The sequence below is a fragment of the Panthera uncia genome, chromosome B1, assembly GCF_023721935.1.
Source record: "Panthera uncia isolate 11264 chromosome B1, Puncia_PCG_1.0, whole genome shotgun sequence".
NCBI lineage: Eukaryota > Metazoa > Chordata > Mammalia > Carnivora > Felidae > Panthera > Panthera uncia.
The window spans coordinates 86,385,200-86,393,434 of record NC_064811.1 but is presented as its reverse complement, the minus strand read 5'-3'; the positions used below and the strand labels follow the sequence as shown (position 1 = coordinate 86,393,434).

The 8,235-nt window shown below is 39.2% G+C and overlaps 1 protein-coding gene across 2 annotated transcripts in view; it reads right to left on the bottom strand.

Moving 5' to 3' along the window:
- The window catches only part of ARHGEF38 (Rho guanine nucleotide exchange factor 38), a 129,373-nt gene that overhangs the window by 47,642 nt on the left and 73,496 nt on the right, over positions 1–8,235 (bottom strand). The window lies entirely within an intron of this gene.

Here is an 8,235-nt window from a genome sequence, read left to right as displayed (position 1 = left end):
TCCTTTCCTTTCCTTTCCTTTCCTTTCCTTTCCTTTCCTTTCCTTTCTTTTCCTTTCCTTTCCCCCTTATTCTTCCCTCCCTCCTTTTTTCTTCCCTTCCTTCCTCTCGTTTATAAAATGCAGGATAAAGAGCTTAATGGAGATAGGCAGCAAAATAAGGTTGGTTTTCTCAAAGGTGACTTTATGCATTTGACTGATGTGGAGGATCCCAGTTAAGGAAAACACTTTAGAATCAGTCTGTATGGGTTTGAATCAGGCTGTGTTACAGACTTGGACAGGTAACGACTTGGACAAGTTACTTTGGCTCTCTGAATCTGATTCCTCCCAGAATCAGATTATTATTTTTATTATTATAGGCACAATAATAGATCCAATTTTATACGCTCATTATAAAAATTAAAGAGGTAGTGTGTAGAGTACAGTTCATACTCTGTATGTCCATGCTCAAAATAGAGCAATTATTGCTAATTTTTTAGAGGTAAGGAAAGTGAAATTTCAGGTTCAATGTAAATTACTTTCTTTTACTATTTATTCAGCTAACATTTCCCTTGGTATCTGAAAGACAAGCAGTAGAGTTTAGGGATATAAAATATTTCCTTATACGTGATAGTAGAAGAATTGGCTATTATTCCTGTTAAAACTCAGTTGGATACTACTATAAACCAGAGTTTTATCACTGTATCTTCATATAACAACTTGGGCTAATTGTGTCCAAGCATTTAAAGCATCCTTTTTGATATTATGATAAAATTCGGTCTGTAACTGATGGCTCAAGCAGATATTGAATAGTTGGATTTAATGACCCACTCCATCACTTGAAAATATATATTAAGTATCCACTGCATAATCCAGCACTGTGTTAAGATGATTTGGGAGACAGAAGAAATATGTGATAGCATCTGCTCTCAAAGATACTGCAAATGTGGTCTTGACAATGATTTGGGATTGAACTGATTGAGAGTTACATGGACCTACCAATCTGCAGCTATTACAGTAACAACAGTAAGTCATTCTTCCTATGGAAATAGAATGCCCTTTGTATTTTCAGCATGCTTTGTGCATATTAACTGCTTAATTCCCTATATGTGTAAGGAAATAAGAGGTTATTTATCCCTATTAAACAAGGATGGACAAATCTGAGTTTGAAACACATGTATGATTTTCCAAAGTCCGGTGGAGGCAAAGTCAGGATTAGAGGCTACCTTCGCCTCAGTTTTTCCTCAGATGTCAGCCCCCAACACATTAGAGCTTTGCTGGACACTACACAAAGTGGTGTGGTTGGAAAGAACACTGAACTCAGAATCAAAAATCATTGTTGTTTAGGGTTTGGGTGGTAACTGAGTATCTCAGTTCTCATCACCCCTGAGGATGAATTTGAGAATTAAATGGAACATAGATGTAAAAAAAAACCAAACATCTGGAACTAACTAGTTGCTCAATAAATATCACTTGTCCCAATGCTACTCTACTATCTCTAGAATTAAAACACTAGTACTTTTAAAGTATCACATTCTGTTCTAATTTATATCCAGCCAGTAAAAGACTTTCCTTCCCTTTCCATTAGATCAGACTTTGTGTGTCCTTTCAGACTGTGTGTGTGTGCGCGTGTGCACATATGCGTGTGCAGGTGTGTGGGTGTGTGTCTTGTTTGTTTTTTAGTAGCGCTTTTTCTGGACTTGTATGGAAACTCAGTGTCTGTGAGCATCTTTGGAACTGAAAGGATGAGGGATTTTTATTTTGTTCCTGGGATTTTACTGAATTCATCCTTCCACCAGTGTAATTTTGGCAGATTTGGTCTTTAAGACAGCAACACAAACAGTAAGAAATAGAGTAGTTCCAAGAAGAGAAAATAAAATAGTATAGTAACTAAATTTAGGCTTGGGAACGAGAGTAACAGTGCAGGGTAGAGCAAGGACTTTGGCTGCCGAAAGGAATCATGACCCAGAAGTGGGAGCGAGTGACAGGCCTGGGTGAAACTCAGCAGCAAGTCCAGAAAGGATCTGGATACAGACAGCCCAACCCAAGATAGGATTACAAATATGCGTTCACTACAAAGCAGTTTAGAGTAAAGACAAAGAAAGGAAGAGGTAAGGACAACCTCATAAATCTGCAATAGGATCAAGTCAGAAAGTCAAAAAACAAGGGACAAAGACATTTATTTTACACACAATGAAACCATTAATTGTAAAGTCTCGTGCACATGCACGCCCACACTCACATATATTTTTAACAGAAGTGGTGTAGTTTGAAAGAATTTATAGCTTTCTCCTTACTAGCAGAGTCAAATTTTTTACTCTTTTCCAAGTAAAATTCTGTTGGGGATCTAAGAACAATTATTAAAGTTAAAAGATATTTAAGCACTCTAATTGAAAGTCATTTATTCACCCAAAGGCCAAGTACAACACTGGCGGGCAGAATATTTGATTCCCCTTCCAGCCCTACCAATGTATTCTGCTTCATAATAATGCAGATAAAGCGATGTGTCTTGCAGCAAAAAAGTGATTCTGTTTCCACGGTAACATAACTCTGGGCTGCGTTTCTTTAGTGGTGAAGGACAGCTGCTCTGTCTAATGGATGTGGGTTTGAAGGGATGATTAGGAGTGGAGGGAGGACTGAGCCAAGACCAGTGAAGGTAATTTCACTTCAGGCTGCCTGTCACAAAAGCACCAGAACGCTATAAAATAAATATAACTTTCGTGTGCTTTTTAAAAAGATTCTAAAACCCAAGAATTTCTGCATTGGCTTTCCCCAAAAGCAATCTCCATGCAGAGGAGAAAAAGTTATCTCCTCTACAAACAACTCCCCAAAATATCGACCATATTTTATGTCCTGGTATCATTTTTCCAGTGTTGCAAATTGTTGCCTTCACTAATGTAAATATACTCATGCCTCTCTTCTTGGTCCACCTCTTCTTTACGTCCAGACCCTCATGTCCATCCCCAAGATATACCATACCATACAATTTGGCCTCTCTATTATTCTGACCCCACTCCAAGATGAATTTCCCCTGCAGGGCAGTAAACCAAGGTAAAGACAGTGACACTCAAGAGATCTCCTTGTCCAAGGCTTTGGCTTAGGAAAAGAGCATAAAAGGGAATGAAGTAGTTACTCCATCCTGGTTTTACAATTTAATGAGTGACTATTTCACACCACGCACTTTGGTAGGTACTGCAGGTACAGAGAACCAAGGCTTCCCTCAAGAAACTTATAAAGGCCAGTGAAAGTAAACTCCCATTTGCCAGACTTTGTATAAAACACAGGGGGACACCTATTCTGCTCTTGAGCAATTTCCATAATGGCCTGCCCCTGAAGTAGGAGCTCTGAATGAGTACAAAGCATAGAAACACGCTGAGGGAGTAAGGTCTGTTCACAAGCTGCAAGTGGTTCTCACATGGCTGGACAGGGCCATAGAACTTAGGCAAAGTTCCAGAAGAGGCTGTATTTTTAGGCAGGGGCTAAATCATGAAAGACTGTGTGTGTCATGAAGCAGCTGGAACTTTAGTCTGCAGGTGATGGAGAAGCACAGATGATTGATATTAAGTGGCAGACTAACATCATTAGATTATATTCTAGAAAGATTACTCTGGTAATTAGTCATATGGAAGATGGAATTTGAGGGAGGAGTTAGTGAGACTGGAAAAGAGAATCCAATTAAAAGGCTTCCATAGAAATACAACAAATAAATAATGAGGGCTAACACAGGAAGTTAGAGCCCTAAGAAAGAGTGCTCTGAAATCAACTGTGTGTTTTCAAATCCTGGTTTTACCATTTACCCCTGTGACATTTGGGAGAGTTACTTGACTTCTCTGTTCTTTAATTTCCTGATCTATAATATGGACAAATAATAGTAATAGTAGGGTTGTTTGAAGATTAAATGAATTTAAAACATGTAATATATCAGTAGTTGGCATGTGCAAATGTCCAATAGATGTTAGCTATAACCACTAAAGCAAAACAGGGAGGATGGAGAAGAGGGCAAGACACATTGACATATGTGAGAGATGAAGAGGTTAATTCCAAGCATATCTCAGGATTCTAGTTTCAGTAAGCATGTGGATGGACAATGATAATAAGGTATGGAGTTTATGTGGAAAGATGGAAAGATGTTGAGTTTAATTTTAGATATACTGAGTTTGAGTCATCCAAAATATATTTAAGTAGAGAAGTCCCTTATGGAATTTGATATATGAATCTGAGATTGAAGAAAAAAAAGTTCTGCCTATGACCCAGCAATTGCACTACTAGGTATTTATCCAAGGGATACAGGTATGCTGTTTCGAAGGGGCACATGCACCCCAATGTTTATAGCAGCACTATTAACCATAGCCAAAATATGGAAGGAGCCCAAATGTCCATCGATGGATGAATGGATAAAGAAGATGTGGGGTGTATATATATATATATATATATATACACACACACAATGGAACATTACTCGGCAATCAAAAAGAATGAAATCTTGCCATTTGCTACTACGTGGTTGGAACTAGATGGTATTATGCTAAGCGAAATTAGTCAGAGAAAGACAAATATCAGATGACTTCACTCATATGAGGACTTTAAGATACAAAACAGATGAAAATAAGGGAAGGGAAACAAAAATAATATAAAAACAGGGAGGGGGACAAAACATAAGAGACTCTTAAATGTGGAGAACAAACAGGGTTACTGGAGGGATTGTGGGAGGGGGGATGGGGTAAATGGGTAAGGGGCATTAAGGAATCTACTCCTGAAATCATTGTTGCACTATATGCTAACTAACTTGGATGTAAATTAAAAAAAAAAAATTAAGAAAATGGTAAAAAAAAAAAATGTTCTGAAAAAGAGGTGTAAGAATGTAAAGCTCGGGAAACAGAAGCCATAACTTTGCTATGACCATGCAAGAAAGTCTACAGAGTGAGAGGAGGGCTTCAGGACCAAATGCTGGGGCACACTAACATTGAGGGAGCCCAGAGGGAAAAGAGTCTGCAGAAGAGCTTGAGGAGTCTGAAGAAGAAAGGAAAATTCTGACTGGTGTCAACCAGGCCAAGGATAAAATAGTGAGAAATACGGCAGAGAGATTGCATAAGTTTGTGGATGACAGAGCTGCCATTGTCTCCCAGTATGAGTACTCGCCGTGAAGCAATAACATTTTTGGCTACAGCAGAATAAAAACTACATTTCCTAGCCTCCCTTGCAATAGGGGTGGCCATATAACGAAATCTGCAAAAAGTTGTCCTGTGACAATATCCAGGAACTTCAAGAGGCAGATAGCTCATCATTAACCCCTTCTTCACCATATTTTCCTTTGTTCTGCTACCTGGAACTTGAACATTACCTTGTACATGAAGATATGGGTAAGGAAGAAGCTTGTATCCCAGAGGACTTTGCAGAGCAGAGCTGCTGTATAGATCTAAAATACGTGCCTTGAGACTATTACACCAAAGAGAAATGGACATCTCTTAATTAAGCTGGTAATGTTTTGTTTTGTTTGCTGTTTCTACCAGCTGACCTTAATTCTAATCAACACACTGTTTCTTCTTCTTCCATAAGGAAATATTTTGGGAGGAATCATGACAGTTGAAGAGACCCTCTTTACTGCCCATAAAATCTAACTCAAAAATTCTATGAAAATATTACCTAAATTGTTACTTATGAAGAGTTTAATGGACTGGATGTTTATTTCCCCCTAAAATCCATATGTTGAAGCTTTAACCCTCAGTGTGATGGTTTTGGAGGTGGGACTTTTGGGAGATACCCGGGTTAAGGTTAGATAGTGGGTGTGGAGCTCACATGATGGGATTAGTGCCTTGTGAAAAGAGGAAGAGACATCAGAGCTTTCTCTATCCACCATGTGAGGATATAGTGAGGAGATAGCTGTTTGCAAAGTAGGAAGGGGGCTCTCACCAGGAATCAGACACCTTGACCTGGACTTCTCACCTTCCAGAACAGTGAGAAATAAATATCTATTTTTAAACCAACAAGTCTAAGGTTATTTGTTACGGCGGCCTGAGATGATCAAGACACAGAGATTAAAGTATAAAGTTACTGGGGTGCCTGAGTGGCTCAGTTAGTTGAGCATCTGACTCTTGATTTCAGCTTGGTCATGATCTCACAGTTAGTGAGATCGAGCCCTACGTCTACTCCCGTGTCTAGTTCTGCGTCGGGATCTGTGCTGACAGAGCGGAGCTTGCTTGGAATTCTCTCTCCCTCTCTCTGCTCTCTCTATCTGCCCACACCTCTCCTTTATCTAAATAAATAAATAAATAAATAAATAAATAAATAAATAAATAAATGAAAAACCTTTAAAAAAAAGTACAGGGGTGGCTCAGTTGGTTGAGCGTTGGACTCTTGATCTTGGCTCAAGGCATGATCTTATGGTTCGTGAGTTTGGTTGGTAAGTTTGAGCTCATTCATCAGGCTCCACTATCAGTGTATTCTCTCTTCCTCTCTCTTTGTTCTTCCCCTGCTCACACTTGCATATGCGCTCTCTCTCTCTTTCTAAAAATAAATAAATATACTTTTTAAAAGTACAAAGTTACTCCTATTAGCAAGAAAAAATATGTAATAAGTTCAACTCTAAAAACCAACTACATACAGTGATGTTAAAAGAGAATTTTAGTTAAAATCTTAAGCATAAATTATGGTCTAAGATATATCCCAAAAAAAATTTCTGCAGTTCTAAGTAAAACTGGTTTGTCAAGGCAGAGTATACACAACACAGAGAAGGGAGTGAGAAGGCTTTGAGGACAAAGGGTAGATATGACCTACTCCCTAGAAAGAATGCCTAAGAACTGAGTGAGATAATATGAGCCTCTGGCTGTCACTCCCCTGAGGGACACACAGCTAAGTAAACCTGCCACCCCTAAATGAAAGAGCTTTGCTTGCAGCTTTTACCCAGGAGATGCAATGAGAGCTCCCCAGTCTGCTTAGCCTCCTTGGAGGAGAGCCCAGCTGTTGGGACTGAACAAGGCAGTAGATTAGCCAGCCAAAATGCCAGATCATGTATATGTTTCCTTCCTTTCCTTCCTAGTCCCCTTCTGTTTTCCAGGAGAGGGTAAAGTGAGGAGGGGAGATGAGAAGAAAGAGATTGGAAGAGTATATGCTGCTTACAGAAACCATCACCTTTGGCCTTGAGTCTTACTTAGTTCCTACCTAGCCTGGAAATAAAACTGACAACTAAGCATACCCTAGTGACCCTGGTTAGGGTTATGAAGTTTAAACCAAATACAGGTGCCAGGTGGTACATGCAACCATGGGATTAAAGCAATCAAATCCCTTGAGTATCAATTTTAAGAAGACATTTGTGAAAAAATCATTTTCGTAGAAAAGAAGGCAATGGAAAATTTTTGTGAATTCTTTTTTTGTTTTTTTTTTCATGAATTCTTAAGATAAAATGAAACTTCAAAGTTGTTTCATGTCTGTGGCAGTGGCTTTGGGTAATAATTCAACATTCCTTGGTGCTCATATTTCTCTTCTGGTATCAGGAATATTTTGGTAAAAAATTTTCAGAAGCTCTGGAGTAAGATAAATTCAGAAAAATGAATTTGGCAATTAGATTTGACAATTCTGAGCTCTCTGGTGACATGGTAACAGCAATTTCAGAGGCATCATGCGAGGCAGGATGGAGAGGTGAGGAAGTGGGACCAGTAAGGCTAGCTAAACTGTGAAGAGAAAAAAGAGAAAGGAGGGGAGCCACAATGGGGTTGTGGGGTCCTGTTCCATGACCATTGCCGTGTCTAGTGCTGGGAGGACAGTGATCATTGTGAAGGGGTCTATCAAAGGAGAAGCAATTCTACAGCTGAGGCAGCATCCACCCAACATACCTGGCAGTTGGAAGTACCTAGATGCAGGGCAAGACAAACAGGAGCATTAGCGGGCATGGAGATGGACTGTGTATAATATGTAAGAGGACTTGTATAAGGAAGAATTAGGATCTCCTTCTGGCTGTGTCTAGAGTTAGTGATGGCATTTGGGGCAAATCGGGCTCTTGCAGTGAGGTGGTTGGATGCTTCTTAAGTATTTCTCCAATGCTAACATTCAAGAATATTGCTGTTTATTTTGATGATAACTCATGGTCTCTTCCCAAACCTTTTTGACTTCCTGGATACTTTAACTCTAGGTGGGCATTTTTATAAAAAGTGGCACATTAAGAAAACACTAGCTCTCTGAGACTTGAAAGTTAAAACATTTCTACTGGCTGGATGAGGAAGAGATACATTAACTTTTCCCCCCTCAAGGTGGATAGCGCCGATG